This window comes from Paramormyrops kingsleyae, chromosome 5 (genome assembly GCF_048594095.1).
Source record: "Paramormyrops kingsleyae isolate MSU_618 chromosome 5, PKINGS_0.4, whole genome shotgun sequence".
NCBI classification, from domain to species: Eukaryota; Metazoa; Chordata; class Actinopteri; order Osteoglossiformes; family Mormyridae; genus Paramormyrops; species Paramormyrops kingsleyae.
Genome location: NC_132801.1, coordinates 12844662 through 12868462, shown reverse-complemented (window position 1 = coordinate 12868462; position 23801 = coordinate 12844662). Strand labels below are relative to the sequence as shown.

Genomic DNA, 23801 nt, shown 5'->3' with positions numbered 1-23801 from the left:
CTGGTGTATAAACGATGCTATTGTAGCTCTGCATTTTTCTGTTGTTACTGTGTATGTACTTAGAAAATCCTGATTTTAGAAGCAGCAATTCCAGTGCAGGTTCTCTTGCGCAAATGTCATGTTACCATTTGCCATTTCCATTGTTCGTTATAGAGTTAATTATTTTTCTGACAGCTGCATATGATGAGTGATGCACAATCATAATGTGAAGCCAGGGTGCGGGTTTGATTTTCAGCACAGTCAGCCCCAACGGGCACGGTACTCCCACATTCATACCCAAATCTATGAAGTGACTGTTGTTGAGGGTTATTTATATATTGTTTATATAGAGAGTTGTACACTCCCTGTAGTAAAGCACGTTTAGACCTGCGCCAAAGGAAAGATAAAGACCAGTACAGTTTGTGAGCCCTCAATCAATTCATGCATCCATTCATTTAACCACTTGTCCAACAGAATGAATGTGGAGCACAGGCTACGAGGCAGGTGATGCCCTGAATGGGACAACAGTGATTCGCAGTGTTACCTCAGAGTATAAACTGCCGTCAAGTCAATTTCAGTGCAGTCAGGCGGAAACATCATCTGTACTTGTTGTTTTCTGTAAACAAACTAGTAACTATACTGAGGTTTCCACAAAAGTATATTTCAAATAAATCCACAAAAGTATATTTACCTCAGTTTCAGACAAGTTTCAGAAAAGGTCTGTTTGCTTTGTTCCCTATGAACTCATGGGAAGGAAAAATAGGTTTACACCAGGATAATGTCTAAATCCATTTAACATTTTCCCCCTATACGTACCTGGGGTCTTAATGAGGTTAAACACACCAAATAACTTTCACATATGGCAGGCTGTTAATTACCTGTAACAGTCACGCAAGTGTACTGCGCAAACATACAAGAGTATTTTTATTAAGATATTTCTAGTATATTCTTTCCTTCATTGTGTTTCACAGATTCCTCTGTGGATGTAAAAATAATGTAAAACTATCATGCAAAAATAAATATGAAAACTTTTTCATATTTATTTTTGTTTAAATACGTACAATTTCCGAGCAATCGTTCAGCTCCACAGTGTTTTGGCCAGGTTACTTTTTCCAAACAGCACTGAAAAACAGTGTTTAACTGTCCAAACGGAGATAAGAAGCATTAAAAAAAAATCTCTTAGCTCATTGTGAAAACACAGTTAATAGTCACTCCAGGAAAATGTGAATTGTTACTCAGAAATGTGGTTATTTTATTATATACCTCTGCTGGCCCAAAAGTAAAACATTGCATGTGTGAGTATAGTAAAAATTAATTGCAGGCAAGGTAATAATATCAAGCAAACATTGACATGCAAGCCAAAGAATATTATGTACCTTCCAGACTCTCTGGAAGGTGACAGCAAGGTTTTGGTTTGGCCCATCAAGTGAGTCAAGGAGAGCAGTAAGGGGAGACCCCAGACTATGCCGCAGGTCAGTGAACCAGAGCTCGGCCTTACATGGACGGTAGAACTTCCAACTCTCTGTCTTATTATTGGCCATGAAGGACAGAAAGGACAGGAAGGGAACCGTTGGCGAGAAGATCCATTTGGTGTTTATAGCGGTAATAATGATAGCAAGCTGTGATTTAAATGGTGAAAATGGGGAAAAGCTTTGAACGCTGACAGGTGAGCGGGAAGCACTCGAAAAAACACACATTGGACTCACTGCACTATACAGCATGTCCTGTACACATTTAGCTGACTGCATTTTGAAGACTATCAAGCAACACGTTTGACTGACTGCCCCCTAGTGGAGATCCTGCAAATGTCTGCCTGCTGACTGTCTTCTAGCGGATGTCCTGCAAACGTCTGGCTGTCTGCCCTCTAGAGGACATCCTGCTAACGTCTGGCTGACTGCCCTCTAGAGGATGTCCTGCACACATCTGGCTGACTGCCCTCTAGTGGAGATTCTGCTAACGTCTGGCTGACTGCCCTCTAGAGGACATCCTGCACACTTCTGGCTGACTGCCCTCTAGTGGAGATTCTGCTAACGTCTGGCTCACTGCCCTATAGAGGATGTCCTGCATACATCTGGCTGATTGCCCTCTAGTGGAGGTTCTGCAAACGTCTGGCTGACTGCCCTCTACAGCAGGGGTGGGCAATCTTATCCACAAAGGGCCAGTGTGATGCAGGTTTCTAGGGTAACCTTTAGGTCAGCTGATCAAACCCAGGTGTGAGGATTCTTCAGCCAATCAATCCACTAATTAGTATTCTAATTAGGGAGTTGCAGCGAAAACCCGCACACACTGCGACCCTTTCTGGATAAGATTGCCCACCCCTGCTCTGGAGGATGTCCTGCCCACGTTGAGACTATATTGTGGCAGTTCCTTCGACTGTATGCAGTATTTGAACAGGCTGCCAATCCTCCCACGCACAGAAGGAAGAATGGCACAAAAATGTCCTCGCCGCTGTCAGTGACTCTGCCACAGTGTCACTCTCGAGCTGTCATTAAATTCACTTCTAATCCCTGCTTCTTTTCCCTTCTCCCCCCCCCCCCCCCCACCCCTCACCACACCTTGACATCTGGCCTGCCCCCTGCCCCTCACCTAAACCACCTGCCTCAGGGACACAGAGGATGTTGGAGAAAAAGAGATTGCCTACAGTTCAAAGAACCCCTCAACTACACAGAAATGAAGACCCCGGCTCCCCAACCCGCGAGTGTGAGGTACATGGCCCACAAAGCCCTCATCCTGTGTGCTCACTCTCATCTCTACTGGAGCACATGGGGATCCAGGAATGAACCTGCATGACCGATACATTGACTGGTTGTTAGATACAGTTAGCAAGTTGTGGATCATTAAATTCAGTAAGATTTTAAGTTGGCCAGTGAATTAACTCTAAGACAAGATCCCCATGATTTAATGAGGATTTATATTACAAACTTTGAAAAGAAACTAGGAAACATGACCTATATGACATAGGTATCATTTGCAGGTTTTCTACAATGTTTTGATTAAATTAAATCGTGGCCAGGTGCCTGAGCAGCAGCTTGCCTATGGTTCAAATCCTACACATATATCTTTGTCCAGAAACTTGCCAAACTAATTCTGTTCTATTGTTTGAAATTTGTAAATTTATTATTTGTATGTTTAAATGACCATTGAATGAAGTATGAGGTATCAATAGCATGTAGAGCACCATCCTCAGCCTTCTGCATCTCCACTCTCAAGTGAAATCTGTGCTCTGGTATTAAGTCTCAGTCCACCACTGATGTTCCAGTTGTACCAGTGATATTCACTGATATGACATTCTGTCCCTCTGACTGTATTCACCCAATTATAGTCCTGCTGCTTGTGTCCCTCTGACTGTATTCACCCAATTATAGTCCTGCTGCTTGTGTCCCTCTGACTGTATTCACCCAATTATAGTCCTGCTGCTTGTGTCCCTCTGACTGTTTTCACCCAATCGTGGTCCTGCTGCTTGTGTCCCTCTGACTGTTTTCACCCAATCGTGGTCCTGCTGCTTGTGTCCCTCTGACTGTTTCCACCCAATCGTGGTCCTGCTGCTTGTGTCCCTCTGACTGTTTCCACCCAATCGTGGTCCTGCTGCTTGTGTCCCTTTGACTGTTTTCACCCAATAATGATCCTGCTGCTTGCATACAATTTTAATATTTTGACAAATAGAATGGATGCCTGAAAACATATTTAAAATATTATCAAATATAGTATAAACAATTGCAAGAGAGCACTACATATTTGAGTTATGTATACTGACTAGGCTGAGTGTAGCTAGTTTTTGCAGTTGTATCTGTTTTTTTCTGGATTTTTTTGTTTCCCATTTATGAGAAGGATAAGCATGAAAGGAAAAAACAACAAAGTATCCCCTTGGAAAAGCAGCCCGGAAAACAGAGCTCTGGATTCCAGCCAGGAAATGTCTTGGCATATGGTGCCATCTGGTTGCGGGTGGTTCCTGGGTCAGATGTCGCCCTTTTCGCCGGTCTGGCGATCAAACCCCTCCTGGCCGCCTTTCGCGCGAGTGTATGACCCCATTTCGCGTGCCTTGTTCTATGGGAGATTCCAAGCAGAAATCTATCCCCTGTAATTCCATGGTTTCATTCCAGTGACAAAGACTGGGCCCTCCATCTGACCTAATTGCAGGTCTATGGTTACCGCTGTGATTTGGGGCACCAGTTGTGCAAGCCCTCTAACTTTACACAGCTGGAGAGACTTGATGGAATGACAGTATAGGAGCACGGGGAAGCTGATATTCAATAAGTCTGGTGAGGACACCACCAGAAAACAGCTGTAGAACAATAACCACAGTGTGCCGTTTATGAGGATCAGCCAGGCACAAGGTCACAGTGCAGATACGAGCCGGGTCTTCCCGCGCGCGCAGGTGCTCACCTGCCCATAGCTCTCACATGGTACGGTCTCCTCTCAAATCTAAGGCCAAACCCTGAGAGCAAAGGATATCAAGTACAAGAACTGTCCCTGCTACAGGGGATGAGGGCTGCGCCAAATTGGGAGACGGGGGGAGGGGGATTTGGGTTGCCACACGTGATTTGGGGGCACGACAGAGTGCAGAAGGGAGGAAAGACAGAATCGCGTCATAAGTGCCGTGCCCCGTGTTTAACTTTTAAGTGCTTTCAGTCACTTCCACTAAATAATTTAGAGGTTGCACGGTCACGCATAAAATCTGTGGAAGTGTACTCTAAAAGATTGCTTCTGGGTCCGGGCGTGAGGGAGGGCCCAGAGGTCCTCCACATCAGTGACTGACTTCATTTCAGTGTGCTTTGCCACTGACAAGGAAGAAGAAATAAAATATGTCTTTTTGTTTTTCTTTCCCATCTGTTTTGCATTTCCTGTTTGAACATGGACTTCAGCTGAATGGTCATTTCAGTTGCCTATTTAATTCAGTCATTGTCACACCCAGTACACAGTCTATCTGACAAAGTCAACAGATGAGGGTATCATGCAGAAGCTGCTGCTCATTCAGCAATGGTGGGGAAAACAGGGGTTGGACAATGAAACTGGAACACCTGGTTTTAGACCACAATAATTTATTAATATGGTGTAGGGCCTCCTTCGGGGCCAATACAGCACCAGTTCCCCTTGTGAATGACAGATCAAGTCCTGCACAGTGGCCAAAGGGATTTTGAGCCATTCATCAAGCAGAACAGTGATACTGATGGAGGAAACATTGTCCAAATCATTCCTAAGTGGCTCAGTAATACTCAGGTCTGGTGACTTTGCAGGCCATAGGAGATGTTCAGCTTAATCTTCATATGTCCATCAAATCCCTCTGTCACCAGTCTTGCTGTCTGTATGGGTGCATTATCATCCTGATACACAGCACCACCTTCAGGGTACAATGTTTAGACCATTGGGTGAACGTTTTCCTCAAGGATGGTTCAGTAGTCCTTGGCAGTGACACACCAATCTAGAACAAGTGGTGGGCCTAGGGGATGCCATGATGTAGCAGTCAAAGCCATCACTGATCCACCCCTGTGCCGCACTCTGGGTATCCAACAGTCTGGGTGGTAAGACTCTTTGGGGCTTCTCCACGCCGTAACTCTCCCAGATGCGGGAAAGACAGTGAAGGTGGACTCACCAGAGAACAAGATTTGTGCAGCTGACACCATTGAAAGCAATGGTTGGCAAAGGTACGAGTGACCAAAGGATTTGTTATAGCAGCCGAACCATGAATATTTACCCTGTGAAGCTCCTGACTAACAGTTTTGGTGGAAACAGGAGAGTTGAGGTGCGCATGTAATTCTGCAGTCAGTTTGGCAGCTGCGGTTTTATGTGGACACAATCCAGGTTAGTACCAGGACGTCACTTTCAGACAGCTTCCTCTTGCGTCCAGGTATCCTGTTGGATGTGCCCTGTCCTTTGTGGTGGTATGTCAACATTACCCTGGATGCTGTGGCCCTCGATAAACCACAAGCACTTGCTATCCTGGCCACAGATGAAGCAGTGAGGTGCACATCAACAATTTGTCCTCTTTTGAGCTTTGATATGTCTCCCATGTCCTTATCTTGTGTGGATTGCAATATTTTATGTACAGCCACTACAACCTTCATACTCTGCTCTTACTGATGGAATATGCAATCAATGACAATTGGCCACCAGGCCACGCATATATAGGCGTGAAACCTGAAACACTACTGACCAGGTGTTTCAGTGTCATTGTCCAGCCCATGTAACTGCCATTGTTAGGCAGCCTGAATCTCAGCTGACTGAAGAAACACCCCCTACAGGCCATTTAACGCTCCTGCAGCCTACTGGCTGGCAACAGTGAGTGATGTACCTCTCTTTCACCCATTAGCAGCATGTCAACCATGGTGTGGAAAGGTACAGGGGTCTGGCCGAGGATGAACAGGCGGAACACGGGCTAACCTCCGCTTCCGGAAATTCAAGAGGGGGAAGGTAGTCAGATACCCAATTAAAGACAACAAAATGAAGAGCAATTTAAAGGCGACTAAAGTGAAGCTTGAAATGGGAGAATAAATGCTTTAAACAATAAACAGGAGAGAGCAGCAGGACAACACTATTACAGTGGCAGAGTGTTTTTGAGTATTATCAGCTTCAGGGTAAAAATGATTAAATGTATATGCCCAGTCTGTCATTATACTTTACTCTATCTTTTTGTTCTTTTTGTCTTTGATATTCTATGGAGAATCACGATCTGTCTTTTTCATTCTATTCCCCTGCTTTCTCTGAACAGGTGCACCTGCCCTCCAGCAGGCGTCTTGGTCAAACCTTTGGTGTTTTCGGCACTTGAACATCACGGCATGAACCTCTTCAGCTCAGAACTATCCCAGAGTGAGCGCAGTAACTTCATGACATGAAGAGATGACGCCTTGACCGCTGTGCGTGTTTCCCTATTCAATTCAGAAACCCCACACTTCCGAATAATAGCGTGTGTCCACTTTGCCAAACATCTACGGCAAAAAAACCCAAGACGTTGGGCTCTTTTCAAGGATCCCACAACCTGTATCACAGTACTGGGTCATGTCAGATGTGCAAAAATACAAGGTGTTTTAGCATAAAAACTGCGGAAACTAGCTGTAGAGATCCAGCAAAACAAAGGTGTCATTTTCACAAACAGGATGCAAATTGCCGTTCTAACCCACTTCCCCAGCTTAATCAGCTTAATTTGCAGTTAATTGTATCTAGTGTTTACACATCATGCAAAATACAGCTTTGAAATGCAGTGCGATCCTCAGAGACACTGTACTCTTAAAAGGTACTAAAAATAGATCATTTATTTGTTCAAGGAATGGAACAGTTTAGCAAAATGCTTGACTATTCCAGAGTTTGTAATTAACATCGTCATTATTATTATTATTATTATTATTATTGTTATTATTATTATTATTATTATTATTATTATTATTATTATTATTGGGGCATAACTTGTTAACTAGATAAAGCCATGACCGGAAACTTGACAGCAAAGTCCAGGGCTTCTACTTAACCTTTCTTCTATAAAACACACTGCTGTGGGAAAAAAAGCACTGCAAAACTGCTTTGAATAAAAAGGAGATTAATTGAATTAAATGAGTAATACATTAAAATAAAGGCACATAAAATAACACCATACCAGCAATACAGCTAGCGAATCAGATTCTGACATCTAAAACAAACGCTGATGTCAAACTGTCAGAGTAGGCCCCGAGTGGTACTAGGAAACACAACACTGCGGTATTATGGGATACGGAACACCACGACAAGGATAGAACGCAGGGTAGTGTTTACCAGGATGTCACTAGGCTGTCAGTTTGTCATTAGTGCCTGCTAAACCTACAATGGTGCCATTGCAGTCCTTATCAAACTGTGAAAATACCTAGCATTGTTAGCTCTGTAGGTTCCTGCAGAAGCTAATACTGCTAACTTGATAACACTGTTGTATGATATGACATAATACAATGCTGTTTTTTATTTAGAATGAATTTTATTTACCACTCTTTCTATTTCCATTGGAAGACTCAGGCTTGGAGATGCATGTTGATCACAAACATTGACCTTCTCATGATGACAATATGATCACAAAGCTAAAGGCCACTGATCACCACGTACTGACCCCTACTGGCCAAGGGCTGTCCGAGGTGAGAACCTGGAGTGCTTCTATTGCCCGGTGTTTCTCAGCTATCCAGCTCTTTTTTTCTGCCAGCTTTCACAGAAAGGTGGTGAAAGATTCTCCTCCAGCTTTCACAGAGGAGGTACAGTCCTCAGCATTGTGGTGAAAGATTCTCCTCCAGCTTTCACAGAGGAGGCACAGTCCTCAGCATTGTGGTGAAAGATTCTCCTCCAGTTTTCACAGAGGAGGCACAGTCCTCAGCATTGTGGTGAAAGATTCTCCTCCAGCTTTCACAGAGGAGGTACAGTCCTCAGCATTGTGGTGAAAGATTCTCCTCCAGTTTTCACAGAGGAGGCACAGTCCTCAGCATTGTGGTGAAAGATTCTCCTCCAGCTTTCACAGAGGAGGTACAGTCCTCAGCATTGTGGTGAAAGATTCTCCTCCAGCTTTCACAGAGGAGGTACAGTCCTCAGCATTGTGGTGAAAGATTCTCCTCCAGCTTTCACAGAGGAGGCACAGTCCTCAGCATTGTGGTGAAAGATTCTCCTCCAGCTTTCACAGAGGAGGCACAGTCCTCAGCATTGTGGTGAAAGATTCTCCTCCAGCTTTCACAGAGGAGGCACAGTCCTCAGCATTGTGGTGAAAGATTCACCTCCAGTTTTCAGTCAAAATATGTCAGAATAAGATTTCAGATTCTGAAAATAATAGGACCATATTCCTATCTGTCATATCAAAGCCAACATTATATGGCCAAAAGGATGTGCACATCAGCATTCCAAAACCAAGGGTTTTGACAGGAAATCGGTTCATCCTTTGTTGCCACGACAAGCCTCGGCTCTTCTGGGAAGGCTTCCTGGAACACGCTGGAACATGCTGGAACATTGCTGCCACTCAGTGTTGATGTTGGGTCATCAGGCTCATTTCTATCCATCTCAGCGTAGCTCTGGTAGGGCAAAAAATTGGTGAAATATGGCAAGTTGTGATGGCACGCGGTTGAAAGTGACTAACTTCTGCTGTACAACCACCCATTGTGCAGCCAAGTGTTTGCTGACGGAGACTGAATGGCCGTGTGCTTAATTACACACGTCAGAAATGGATGTGACTTAATTAGCCAATTCGTCTAACTAATAGTGGTGCATACATATTTATGATCATATAGTGTATGTGTATATTACCCTCAATCATCACCTAAATCAATATGTTTAATTAAAATAATAACACAATAAGATGTTTATGACCAGCTGTTGACAATAAGTAGAAGAATCATTGTAACCTGGAATATGAATCTGATTTATATGAATTCTTCTACCCTGTCAGTAAGACGTGATTTGTTCTTTGTTCTGCTTGGCTAAATAAACTGATGATTCATTTGGGGTTTCCTGTTGTTGTTCTCGTAGTCTAGGGGATTGTTTAGATGTTTAGCCAATTAAAAAAGAATGACATAAAGCTAGCCAATTGGAAAAGGACAGCGAGGAAAAGCTGACCAATTAGAAACGGACTGAGAGATACAATAATCCAATAGCAAAAGTGCACTGCTTTCACGATATTAACCTCACATTTAAAGCATTCTGTTTTAAGGCAAATATGCAGAAATGTTCCTTAAAGTGTGGACCTATTAAAGCAAACAAAAAATATTACTGTACTTAAAGGAACATGAAAGAGATCTAACAAACGAACTTAATTAGATTCATTGTTTACCTCCGAAAAACATGACTTGGGAAGTAAACTGAATCAGGGATCTGAACATCGCTCTGGTACCTGGATGTCTGCATTTCAAATTACCACATGAAAGACTCTGTGTGTATGTGTGTGTGTCTGTCTGTCTGTCTGTGGGTGTGTGTCCACAGATGAAAAAGCAGGGGCCTTTCGTTAATAAGCTGGCCTTCCTGAACAGTGCGGCAGACCTCGATAGATAATTTAATGATCAGTAGAAGCCTTGCATGCAATTTCGAAAGCCTGGGACAGAGAGAGGGCAGCTAATGGGACGTGCACAGTCTCCCCGCGCTGTTGCCGTATTTCAGCATCGCTCACACGTGTACTGCAGCAATTATTGTACGAAAAAAAAACATCGTAAAAGCAAAAGACAGGCAGACGGAGTAATAAACAACCAGCAAGCAGAAATAAGGGAAACGAAAAGCAGTCAGAATATTGGAGGAGCCCCATTAAGAAGGTTTTAATGGAGGTCCACGCTTATTATCACAGATGGTCATCATTGTTTCCTGGAAGGGGTCACAAGAAGGGGGCGTGTGATGCACGACCTGGGATTTTTGCTCCAGGGACAAGCGGATGAACCAGAAGAGTCGAGGCCAGAAACAGATGGCTTCCATGGGTTTCGCGTGGGTGTCTCCTGAGCTGGAGGTCTCACCAAGGCTTGGCATTTTCTCCCAAAATGTCCCTCCCCCACCCCCCCACACCACCTCCCCTTGGCCTGGATGGAGGAGGGTCAGTCAGATTTAGGGAGACTCACTACGCCACACAAGGATTAGAAAATTAATAATTTAGCACTGGCTTTAATCTGCAAAAGGTGAGCGGATAATTAAGGGCTTGGTGACACAGCGGACCCTTGCCGGCTTCCCTCCCTTTCAGGCCGACATTGGCAGGTGCCACAAATGCCACGGCAATTATGGTACCAGGGGAACAGCTGCAGCTTGCTGTCCCTGCACTCGATAGCTGGCGGGGGTCAGAGGTCAGACAGAGAGCCTGCGCGTTGTCGGTGATTAGTGGCGTACTGCAGGGAACCCCTTCGAGAACCTGTCATCTCTCTGCGCGCTTGTTAGACTTCGATAGCGGTGTCACATCCCTCCAGCGTTACAAGCTGGGCTTCATATCCTATATGAGCACCTACATAAATGTACCGCAGCTGCATTTACTGCACACATGCTGCCGTAGAGTGAGACTCTGTTCTGGAATTAACCTTAACATCAGATTTGTCACGTTTCAATCTGAAAACGATCAGAAACAACATTTCAGACAAAATTCAGCGGGAAATACAACTGTCAGACCTTGGAACGGGGCCAATACTCAACCTTTCTTCTACAAAACATACTGCATTTAAATAACATCATATAAAGCACACAGCAAACAAATGAGACTCTGATTTTTTAAATCACACTATGATGTCAAACTGTGATGTCACTACAGGCCCTGAGTGGTATTAGGCAGCATGTTTCATTTAATTTCATTTCATTTTGTAACATATTTAGGAATGTGTTTGGCCAGAATAAACTACCTTTGCTAAATGCTATGGCTTAAGAACATGTGTCAGCACAACAAGAATAGCATGTGAATGCCTTCCGTAATGTACAGGAGGAGTCATCCAGGGTGTCCCCCAGTCTTTTACCCCATGATGGACTGGGATCCCGTTGAGGGTATCTTCCACCCTGGTACCCATCCAGGGTGTCCCCCAGTCTTGTACCCCATGATGGACTGGGATCCCGTTGAGGGTATCTTCCACCCTGGTACCCATCCAGGGTGTCCCCCAGCCTTGTACCCAGATGATGAGGCTCAATGAACAGTGTCCTTGGACGCTGAAGTGCCTCTCCTTCATCCCGCCCGGGGTTTGACAGCACTCCCGAGCCCATCGTGCACAAGAGTGTGCACTCATTCATCCAGCGGAAGAAACTTCCCATAAAGGGCTAGAGGGAATCCCTGTTTCTTAACAATACAAGCCAACAAACAGCATGCCAGTTGGTGACTAATTTAAGGAACACACTGTGATGATGCCCAGGGGTGCGTTTCCCAAAGCATAGTTGCTGATATAGTTAGCAGCTTGCATGATTTGAACGACTGCATGCAGTGGCCATGCAAATATTTCCAAAAGCCATAGTCAGATATATAACTTTTATCATTCTTGGCCAGACAATTCCCTGGACCTCCAGGATTCTAGGAAAAGCTACAGGAGAGGTTATGATGAACATCCGGGGGAGCAAATCATTTGGCACAGCAGACCTTCCGGCTGAACTGGCAGCGTGAGGATTTGACATTGATCAGAGGAGGAGGCCATCTACTCCTGGAAGCAGGGAGGCCCGTAGAGGCAGGGAGGCCCGTAGAGGCAGGGAGGCCCGTAGAGGCAGGACGGCCGCGGCGCTTTCGTGGAAGAGCAAAGCCGAGCTTCCAGGAAACCACTTTACACAGCGGTGCCATTGCCAGTGTGTTTGTCCCCTGTTAGGCAACGGGATGCTTGAATATGAGAGACTGGCTCCACAAGGCAGTGACCTTAATATGTCTGGGTGTGACAGGTCTTTTTTTTGGAACCCCTCAAAAGAATAGAATATGTGTGTGCTATTGCATAGATCACATTTGAGGACCAAAACCTGAAATTTCCATACTTTTGGGGACATCTTTTGAAGTCCCCATTTGGATAACCTCAGTTTTATAAACATCTGTGAAGGTTAAGGGTGTCGTGATTGGGATTATGGTTTTTCCCATAGAAATGAATGGACGGTCCCCATTTAGATAGGCAGACCAACAGAAAAGCCACTTGCTCCCTACTGAATGCACTCCTCCAAGCCTGATCTCCATTTTAGCATGAAGTAACCCTGCGTACTATAGTTACTTCTTGTTCCTCATGTTTAGAGCCCACAGTTCTTTTCAGAGCCATCTGCTCTACAGTCACCCCCTTTGCCTCACTTCCTGCAGGCTTTTCCTTCCACGGGACACTTTTTTGCCACTGGTCCCCGAGCAGATGCTGTCCCACAGGGCTCTTATGGGCCCGAATACCATCCCCCCCCAACGCGTTCAGTCCCAGCATGCCTTAACCACGCGAGGGGAGCTTTAAACCTGGGCAAACGTGTGATTTTCTCTGCTTATCCACATCCCCTACATCCTCGCTAACTGCAGCAGTACAGGGGTAAATATGCATATTATAAGTGACACACCATCCCACATTCCACAGTCTGTTAGCTCCTCTGCACAAACTCATTGATATTATCATCTCATTATTATTTTTTTTGTGGGAGCGGACAGCGGATTCATTTATCTGAGGGCCCTAGTCAGACATCAACATGGACATTCAGGAGTCTCAGATTTAAATAACGTTTTTTCCGAAGGCTTGCCGGAGCCTTGGGATACGGCCGATGCATTAATCTGCGTCTGCGTGTGGAAGGGCACAATGCCGCCCGCATCCTACTGAACGAAAATACGGCATGTAAGAAAATACATTTTCCAGTTACAGGTTGTGTTGCCATGATGCTGGTATATTACTGGATACAGATTAACATACAGTGTAACTGTTTTTGGAGATATCACATACCTGGATTTGCTGGGATGATGGCATGTCTGAGCATGGCTCATGAATTTAGGACCTGGGTTTTATTTCATTTGAGATTCTGACATACGGGACATGGTGGTGCGGTGATTAGCATTGTGGCATCAAACCTCTGGGAGCAGGACTTGAGTGTTGACCTCGGACCTGTGTGTGTGGCGTTTGCATGTTCTCCGTTTGTGGGGTATCTTCCAGTTTCCCTCCACAGTCCAAAAGTATGCTAATCTGCTTTTTAAAGATTGCCCGTGTGTGCCCTGTGATGGGTCCTGGGTTATTCCCTTCCTTGTGCCCATGTCCCATACAGACAGCAACAAGCAGGTACAGAAGACAGATGGATGGATTCTGAATTACAGAAAGGTATCTGTATGTGATAGATGGGGATGCATGCTGTTGTGTGGCCCATTACAGTTACACTAGAGCTTTGTATGTTTCCAGCAGGGTACTGGATTGGGTAGCTTGCATTAAAACAATGGTTTTTTTTTTCTTTTTTTAACAAACTATAGCAATGTAAACAGGAAAAAAATTAGCCCATTAGACCAATAGACTCTAACACAAACACCCAAGACATCCTCCAACTTATGCATTTAATATAATCAATTCCAATTATTGGGAAGCAAACAACCACCCCCCCCCCCACCTCCCCTCCCCACTCCAAAACAAACAAACTGGCATTTTTTTTAACTCCTGTATAATACGACCTTCTTCAATGACACATACGGCTTCCAGCTTGGGCCCAGAGACTCAGCTATAATCGCAGGTCCCTCTCTTTGATGAAACGTCTCGACGAAATCAAAGCAGAGGGTCCAGAAGGGTGGAGGAAGATGAGAGGAGAGGCTGCAACTCCAAAGCCCCAGGGTCGAGCGGGGGGGGGGGGGGGGGTAGGGGGCAGGCCTCACTGTCAGCTTTGATTCGACCTGCTGGCGCTCTGATCCTAAACAGAGAGAATCTGTCCCCATTTGTTCTCTACGGCTGCTGGCCAGCATCACAGCCACCACTGGCTGAGCAGCCTGAGAGAGGGACTCATCCCGGCAATCAGATACGTGGCCAGACCGCCAGCATACGGTACAGCTCTTCCTGTCTCGTCCCAGTGAAGATCACGGCGCAAGCTCCAAAACACAAAGGGGGCTTTCTGCTGGAATCCCGGAGAGATGGCGGGGGGGGGCAGAGGGCGTATTGAAAAGGGGGGCAAAATCCTTCGAGGAGAATGCATTTACATAATTGTCCCGGCTCACGTGCCCAGAGTCGTGACTGTCAGAGAGGCAGTGAGATAAATTTCACTGCAACGCCACTGTAACCTTCAGCAAACCAACCAATGTGTCCCAATACCACTGGAGTTAATCCATCCTAAATGAGATCAGAATGTGAACTACAGATACACATGGTGGATATATAGATTATACAGAGACAGAATGATGATTTTTCTTGAAACTTGCCAATAAATTTAAGACTAAATGTAAACATGTCCTAAAGGAGATAGTTAATCCAATTAGTAGCATTTGATAGACATTTTCCCGTTACATGACACCTCTATTCTGACACTGTTACTTATTTTTTTTAGCAGGGAAGTGATCGTGGTTAGCTGTTTATAGTGTTTTACTGCTATTTACTGAGCGAATTGGCCCGGTCAGCCAGAAGGCTGTCGTGCGTTAAGACAGCAGCAGGAATGCGTGACAGAGGAGGTGGAAAAGTCCCTCTTGCGTTTAAAGCACTCGACGACTGTGGGGCAAATGCAACATGTGGCGATTCCTGTCAGCATGGACCATGAATGTCGAGGCAACAAAAATGAAAGTATTACGGAACTGCTTTCCTTATATCCAGTAATTTTCCATATTGGAAAAAATGGTGTTTCCTGATTTCTTTGCATTGCATATATAATCTGTAGTGAATGATTTAATGTAAATTTGCTCGTGAAAACATGCACTCCTTAAAAGCTGAATAAGGTGACTAAGGGGTGATGAATTTAGTCCCAATTTTGATGACAAGAGCATATCAAAGGTAAATTCATATTCCATTCACTAAACTCTGAAATATGTTCTGCCTCATATGCTGCGTACACACACACACACTCACACACACACATGCACAATATGAAAATCTGATGTTTTGTTTAAAATAAATGTATAAAATAAAATGTATTCTAAAAATTCAGAACATAAAGCTTTTTAAAAACTGAACCTGGATACTTATAATATAGCCCTAATGGTTAGACTGGAGATTAAAGGAGGGTTAACTAATCATAAAATGGTAACTGCAGATTAAAGGAGGGTTAATTAATCATAAAATGATAACTGGAGATTAAAGGAGGATTAACTAATCAAAATTAGTTACAATAAAATGGTAACTGAAGGCAGAAGCTTGGCGATTCTTTTTATGCGAACTTCTGATCAATGTCGCCCTCTGGTGGTGAAGTGTTTTAACGTTTCAGGTTGATCATTCTTAATTTGGGCTTCGACTAACTGCGTTAGCTATCAAAGGCAATTCGTGAAACAATTACTTATTTACTCCCATTTGTAATTTAAAGACTTTAGCAGCGATAGGTAACGATGTAAATAGTTCCACTTATTTGTAATTCGACCAGGATTGCGGTTTATAGTCCGAATTATCATGGAAATTATTATTCTGCGCTGGCGCTCATTTATCACCAGCCCCCTTCTTGCATTATTTTAGACAATAATCCTCAGGGAATCCCAAAAGGTTTCCCATGGTTTCTGTAAAAACACAAAAATGGAGCATAGCGTAGGTTACTGTTTATATTTGCAGGAAATAGCTTAAGACCTTATCATTGCTATTATAACATGGCTAAAGTAGTACACTGGGGGGTGGACGTGTATTTTTTTAATCCATTATTGGATATGATTTTTCCTCACTATATGCCAATGCCCATCATAATGCATATATTCTCTGGAATATTTGCCAAATAATCACTTTAACATTGTGAATGCAGAGAATCTGGGGGTCAGGCATCGGTTCCCCGGTATTTAGGATGCTCTTGTCATGTGTTCGCTTCCATAAAATGAAAACCTATAGATCACAGCTTAGCACTTCAGATCCCATGTTACTGTTGTCTGACAGCTCAACATTTGAATTATCCTTATGCTACTTTAGTATGTATAGCTTCCAAAAGCTGAGATATCTAAAAGTACTTCTCAGTGTTTGAGTGGGAGACACGGCCAATGGCGTTTGGCGCTCCTACAGCGCCGCCACCCCAAGCTTAGGCCTACAGGTCTGGGAAATGCAGTCTTCTGTACGGCATGAACATGTCACGTCTAAGAGTTCATTAAAATATGAAGTCATCTACAAGATGTTTTAACCAACTTCTTCCTGTTGTAGTAATTAGTACAACAGTGCACACTGTAATTAGTACAATGTAGTAGTGCACACTGTCATCCCTACAAATGTTATTATTCCACCCATTTTCTGAAGCCACTTGCCCCATTCAGGGTCACAGGGGGACTGATGTTTATCCTGGATGCTAAGCGTACAAGGCAAGGAACAACCCAGGGTGGAGCGCCACACACACACACATGTACACACGTACACACGTACACACACACACACACACACACACACACTTTCATGACTGCAATTATCCTCACCATGTTTTTGGAGTGTTTGGGTGGGGTGGGGGGGGGGGCAGAGGACCTGGAGGAAACCCTATGACATACACAGGGAGAACATGCAAACTCCACACATGGTACTCTGATAGAGACTTGAACACAGGTCCCATAGGCGTGAGGCAATAGTGCTCACAACTGCACCACTGTGCCACCTCCCCGCCTCCTGCGGTTGCCATCGTTGTCATCATCCATCTCCCTTGTTAATCCAGTACAAGAATCTATCCAAAAAATAACAAGGACAGGGATGCAAAATCACACACTATGGGCAGTTCAGAGATGCCAGTTCCCCAAGTGCATGTCTCTGGACTGCAAGGGGAAACCAGCTCAAACACACTCAGAAAATGCAAACTGCACACAAGCAGATATGAAGGGGTGGGGGCAATCAAGCCATTGCCCTAATGGAGGGGGGGGGGGGGGGAGAGACTACACGGGCAAGCACTGCTCCACTGTACCAACCGTAAAATTATTGTTCCAAGAAATCCTGACAAGCACGCAAAATGAACTCCATGTCTGACTGCATTTTCGAAACTGCAATAAAGAACATGTCACAATATGCTGGTAAATGTTCATTTCTCCTGTCATTCAAATCATAGTAGATCTCATTACATCCATTATATTTATGATTGTTAAATGGTTGAAAATATTTCCACAAGTCCATATATACCAGGCAGGGTGCAGCTCAGCAGGTAAGGCTGCATGATGTGACTGGAAGGTTGCTGGTTTGAGCCCCATGCTCACCAGGACAGATATACCTCTATTGGACCCTTAAGCAAGGTGCTTAATTCCCCCCCCACACCTCCAAAAAATGAAAGGGCCCTGTTTACATTATTGACCCCAATCTTTGCTGTCAAGTGTAGGTGTGTGTGTCTCAAAGGAGGGAAGGGCGGGAAATAACCCTATGAAACTGCTACAAATTGTGTTTAAATCTGAAGACCGTGGACATGGACTGAGTGGAGGTGCCCTGCGATGGACTGAGACCTTACCCAGGGCGTCCTTGGGGCGCAGGATACGCTCTGGGAGTCACCACAAGCCTCAGATGATGAATAGACATCAATTCATTTGCCTCAGGCAATTAAAAACATGTAAATGAAAAAAAAACAGCTGTGATCTTGACATTAAGAAAGACTAATCTGAGAAGAGTTTGATTGAAGATAAATTGGAGATTTAGCTGAACGTTAATTATGAACACATAACCTGCCCTCAGGATGTTCCTCTACGTGCAGGCAGGGGAAAAGGGATTAGTTAATACTAAATTAACACCTATGTGACTAAGTGAAATGATCCTACACAGGGAAAAATGTCCCATCACAGTGACTACAGACTGGCTCAGGTGCATTATGGGACATGGCAAGTTCCCTTTAGCATTGTTATGTAGAGATTAATACCACCTCTGCCAGCAAGCCGGACAGGAACATGCAGCTGTCAAACAGAACAAGCTGTGTCATTACCAAGGCAATCCTGTATGGCCGACGTTACCACGCCACCACCCTGCTCTATTAGCCGGGGCAGGAACTCCACTAGAGCCAAGGGAGTAGTTCCCAGTGCCTCCAGCACCTTGTGATCTGGGAATTACAACAAAGGTGTGACTCAAACTACTGCTGACCTGCTTCCAGCGATGAAACAGACACAGGCTGAATGAATCAGGAGAGAAACCCAGAGGTGGACACTCCAGCTCCAGAAAGTACAGATCCAGACCAAGATTTTCTTTCAACCAACCAGTTGAGAACCCTGTGAATCCAACTCTTTATACTTAACTGGTTGGTTGAAACAACCTTCAACAATCTTGGTCTGCATTTGTACTTCCTTCAACCTGAACTTTCCACTTCCGCAGAAACTTCTTATTGAAATTTTTAAGGACATTCTAGTAACATCTGGCACAGAGGCTCGGCACCCACAGCTTTTGTGACTCACCCAGGGAATCACAAAGTTACAGCTCGAACTTCAGAGCGTGCATGTTCTCCTTGAGGGTACAGCAGGTTCACCCCAGTCTAAGAACATTGTGCTCTACAAATTGCAACCTCATCTTCAGTGAAGAGTGTACGGTCATGCATACGAGGACATTCCAACGGACTAGCCTTCAAAAACCTCATTCCATTAATTTTCCAGAACAGGCTCCGGACGAGTGTGGCTTTCAATACCTAGTTATTTCAGCACATATGCCAGCCAGCCACAAAGCCATTTAAAGTGAAAGCATTTAGGAGGGAATGCTTAGGGAAAAAGAGAGCTGACATCACAAAGCCTCATGATCATTCCCCATACAGCAAATTACCCCAGGCTACCATGAGCAGAATGTATAAGAGGGGTAACCCCTTCATGTAATTACGATAATGACAAGCATTCAATTCCAATATTAGAAGTGGTGCGAGACCTTAAGCACTGCACTATGCAACACATGGTAACCCCATGGAGAGGAACTGTGCCAAAAGCAAATGCCAATGCAGCCAGCATTCACAGTATATCAGCAAGTGCTACAAAATCAACCAGCTTTTCATGGACTTAAGCATAGTATTGCATCATGAGTATTACACCCTATCAATCCCCATTTGTACCATTACCAAGTAGGTAACATACTGCCACCTACAAACTTAAGAAAATATATACAGTGAACTCTGAAGAGCATCTGAAATATTAAAACCAATATTTTGTTATTGTTGCATTTAGCCGACTATCCGGCAACACAGAGGGCCTGAATCACAAACTGAGACTTGTTGCTAGCTAGATAACTTGTTGGATTTAAAGTACCCCAGTTTTAATGGGCTATCGTCTTTCCTTTACTTGTAGCACAGATTACCTTAAACGCGACAAGTTATCTTGCCAACCCAGGATTCTAGCTTGGGGATACAGGCCCTAAGACATTAGGACAGTAGCTGCTAGTTTAAACATGGAAATCTGACAATACGGACGATAGACTGACAGGAGTTACAGAAAGGGCTGCAGTGACGGGACACTGGAGTGCAGTGAAATGCCTGCCAAAAATGCACATCATTTTCAAAAGGTTAACAGCCCAACACTTTTGGAAGAGGGAGCTTTCAAAAACCACAACAGCAGCATGTATGCTTTAGGTCCAACCTGAAGTCCTATTTAGTATCTCCAGACCTCTTACAAGGTTACAGAAAAGCCAAGTGAGGGACCTTTTTCCACCAGCCCTACATACAAAATAAAAATAGCAAGCCATTGTCCTCCTAACTTTCATTGTTCCGGAAATAACCTACCTACTGAGAAAATGACAAAGTTTAAGAACATAAGCATTCAAATAAATGAGATCGTTACACAGTTTGTTGTATTTATTTACATCTCCATACATCTGGCAACAATTCACTGCTGGGTCCCAGGCACTAAGGACCTAAAAAACAAAAGTAAGCAGAGTTAAGTAAACCAAACCTCACTGAGTTAAATGCAAACTAATACTCAGAAGCACTTATTCGAGCAGAACTTGCTACTTGAAACAAGCCTCATTGTACCAAAGGTCTACAGTGAGGGTCAGACAGGGATAACTATATAATCATTGGCTTGTATCAAAGAAAAAAAAAGAAAAGATCAAATCAGTGCCGAAAACAAAATCACTAAGGGTGAGGAGGCACAATCCGAGCGGCCATGTCAGCCACAGACTGCCTGATTTCCACCAGAGGGGGCACATTAAAAATGTGAGGGTGCTATACATCTGGGCACTGGGTCGAATGAGGTCACCATCTTACCTGGGGCAGCACAAGCATGAGTCGTCTCCGCTTGACAGCCTGGAACAAAAGTCCAACCCCCAGCCAGACCCTGGGCTTCGTACTGGAGTGTCAGTCCCATCTAAAAAAAAAAATACAATACAAAATGCATTTAACCTTGGACAGAGTTATTAGAAACATCATAGCCTACAGGCTTTTGTGGAACCTCCACGGTGGACAGGGTGGAAAGTCCAGGTCCAGAAAATACAAATCCAGACCAAGATTTTGTTTCAACCAAACAGTTGGGAATAAAGAGTCAGAGTACTCAACTGGTTGGCTGAAACAAAATCATGGTCTGGATTACTTTATGAACCTGAACTTACCACCTCTGACAGTGGACATACAAAATATACACTGGTTAATGGGTGGAAGATAGAGGAAACTCACCATAACTAGTTAAAATGTTCTCTTCACAGTAAATGAGTTCGCACTAGAAATCAGAAAAAAAAACGCATTCAGAAGAACATCACAAAAAGATAATTTATACGTACTGGTGCTCGATTATAGCGCACGGCACAAAGCCTTATACAGACATCCAAAGTTTGGATAACGCAAGATGCTGAGCCTTCAGAGGTAATATATTCCACAGCTGTATTCAGACAGGGATAACTTTAGCTCATCACAGGCTCCGTTAAAAATATATACATGTAATATTAGTTTCATTTTCAGGGAGAGAAGGCAATGCTTAAAGCCGGCACAACAAAGCTTTGTAATACTAAACGTATTCACGTTTGAGCAATAAAAACCATTAACTGTATTTTTAAAAAGCAAAATTACTATCCTTTGACGGTGACATGTACGTTGTTTAAGCCTAGACGTTTATATTTGCCCGTCCTCACCGGAAGACCCACGTGTCCCGTTAGCTAGTTAGCAGCGAAGGAGAGACACGCACGAAGGCCATTAACCAAACACCACTAATAACCAGCTATAGTGCTAAACGCAGCTTACTCGCCCATACTCGATCATTTCAAAGTGGCGATGCATAACAATAATTGAAACATTTTAATTTCATGAGTTCGCCACCTTTCACCAGATACATAATCTTAAAGCAAACACGCACGAAAGCTAAAAACAAAACAAAAAAAACGATTTGCTTGCAGTCATTAAGTAAGTCGGTAAAGGTAGGAACTTACCCTCATGGCGGCTTCCAGAGATTTTCTCCTTTCGTTTTATTTGCATGCATTTTTGACATGAAACACACAGCACACGCGCCTTCGCCACGCTCTCGGAAAGGGCGGCCCTCGCGCGCACATCAGCTTTTATAGCTCCGGATTTTAACCGGCCTTCTGGGAGATCGGAGGCGGTCCGTCGCTGCGGTCCGTCGGTGAATAGATTTATAAACTGGATATGTATGTATGTCTTTTGCACAGACGTCTAGAAGAAAAAGCCAGTTAAGGCTAGTGTGCCAGTGAAGGGTACTATGCTGTAAATTTATTTATTTATTTTACCCTGATGTTCTACAAGAGCTAATTTTTTTTTCGTTATGAGGGGTGTTCAATAATTTATCTACCTGAGTATGAAAGAAAGTGTCAAACGTGTTGAAATGTTTTAAGGTTACTCATATTCAGTTGTGGCTCAGTGGCAGTCTAACATTGCAAGAGACAATATGTCCGGAGAGTCAAGTAAGAAAATGCTAGATTTGGAGCGACGATCAGTGATAAAGTTTTTCACAAAAGAAGGGAAAAAGCCAAAGGAGATCCATGAACGCATGACTGCAGTTTATGGTGAGTCTGCCCCATCATCCTACAAAGTAAAATTTTGGAGCAAGCAGTTTAAGTGGGATAGAGAATCCATTGAAGATGACCCTCACACTGGACGGCCTTTTCTCATTGCTTTCCTGTGGAAGCGACTTCCACAGAAATGTGCAAGAAAGTTGAGGATTTAATTTTGTCAGACAGACGACTTAAGGTTTGCCGAATGGCTGACAAAATGGGCATCTCAGCAGGTACAGTTTTGAAAATAATTCATGAAAAGTTGGGCATGGCAAAGGTCAGTGCAAGATGGGTTCCAAGAATGCTGACGCCATGTCAGAAGGCCACGAGCCTCCAGTGCGGTCGGGAGAACTTGGAGATGCTCCGTGAAGACCAAGTGAATTTTATTCGTCGTTTGGTGACCGGAGATGTGACTTGGGTCTATCACATAGATCCTGAGTCCAAAATGGAGTCAATGCAGTGGAAGCACAAGTCATCCCCCACCCTAAAGAAGTTCAAGGCAGAAAGATCTGCCGGCAAAATGATGGCAGCTGTCTTCTGGGATATTGAAGGACTTTTGCTTCTGGAGTTCATGCCACATAAGACAACCATAACCGGGGAGAGTTACGCCAACACCATGATCGCTTTGCGGGAGTCAATCAAGGCGAAAAGACGAGGAAAACTCACGGCAGGCATGCTGCTTTTTCATGACAATGCGGCGGATCACATGTCACGTCAATCGCAGGCTGCCATCTGAGGATGTGGGTTCCAGCAGTTGAACCATCCACCCTACAGTCCTGACCTGGCTCCCTTAGATTATTTCCTGTTTCGAGTTTTGTAGAAATCTCTCAGTGGACAACAGTTTTCAAGTGATGAAGACGTCAAGGCAGCTGTGACAGACATCCTGGTTTGAAGGTCAAACAGAAGATTTTTTCTCAAAGGGGTTCAGGTCATTGCAGGAAAAGTGGATGAAGTGTATGGAGTTATCAGGGGACTATATTGAAAAATAAAACCAAAAAAATTTTGAAAACTCTTTCCTTTCTTACTGAGGTAGACTAATTATTGAACATATTATTGTATAACGCCTACAAACATATGTCATAATATGTTTTTAACAGCAACATAGAGCGGTGGAAAAAATTAAGAGACCACCGCACAATTTTTTCTTTTCACTCATTTCTCAATTGTGCGTCTATGAATAATATCATTTTTTTTTGCAAATTGCAGCCTCTGCTTCTCATTAATGAAGGACTACTTCCTTGCTTTATGGGTCTTCAGTCCTGCTTCTAGGGGCCTGATACAAACTGTCCTAGCAGTGCACTTCACACCTGCCCTTAATGTTTCCCATTCCTCTTGAAGGTCTGATTCATGAGAAACTGTTGGATAAGTTAGTCATCTCTGGCATTAGAAAGTCACTTCTGCCCTTTACTTGGCTGGTTTCTGCTCATTCCCAATGTTTCCTGCTTCACCTTGACC

General features: G+C 44.0%; 1 long non-coding RNA gene and 2 other non-coding genes across 3 annotated transcripts; all 3 read right to left on the bottom strand.

Annotated features, from left to right (window-relative positions):
* Positions 1–14183: 14183 nt before the first annotated feature.
* LOC111848497 (uncharacterized) lies at positions 14184–21962 on the bottom strand. The gene is made up of 6 exons (XR_002839317.2): positions 21768–21962; positions 21022–21064; positions 20617–20716; positions 17905–20264; positions 17378–17449; positions 14184–17139 (listed from the first exon to the last, which is right to left on the bottom strand). It is a non-coding gene; the product is annotated as an uncharacterized lncRNA (long non-coding RNA).
* On the bottom strand, positions 20367–20435 carry LOC111848694 (small nucleolar RNA R38). Its single transcript, XR_002839370.1, has one exon. It is a non-coding gene; the product is annotated as a small nucleolar RNA R38 (small nucleolar RNA).
* LOC111848688 (small nucleolar RNA R38) lies at positions 21195–21264 on the bottom strand. Its single transcript, XR_002839368.1, has one exon. It is a non-coding gene; the product is annotated as a small nucleolar RNA R38 (small nucleolar RNA).
* Positions 21963–23801: the final 1839 nt, after the last annotated feature.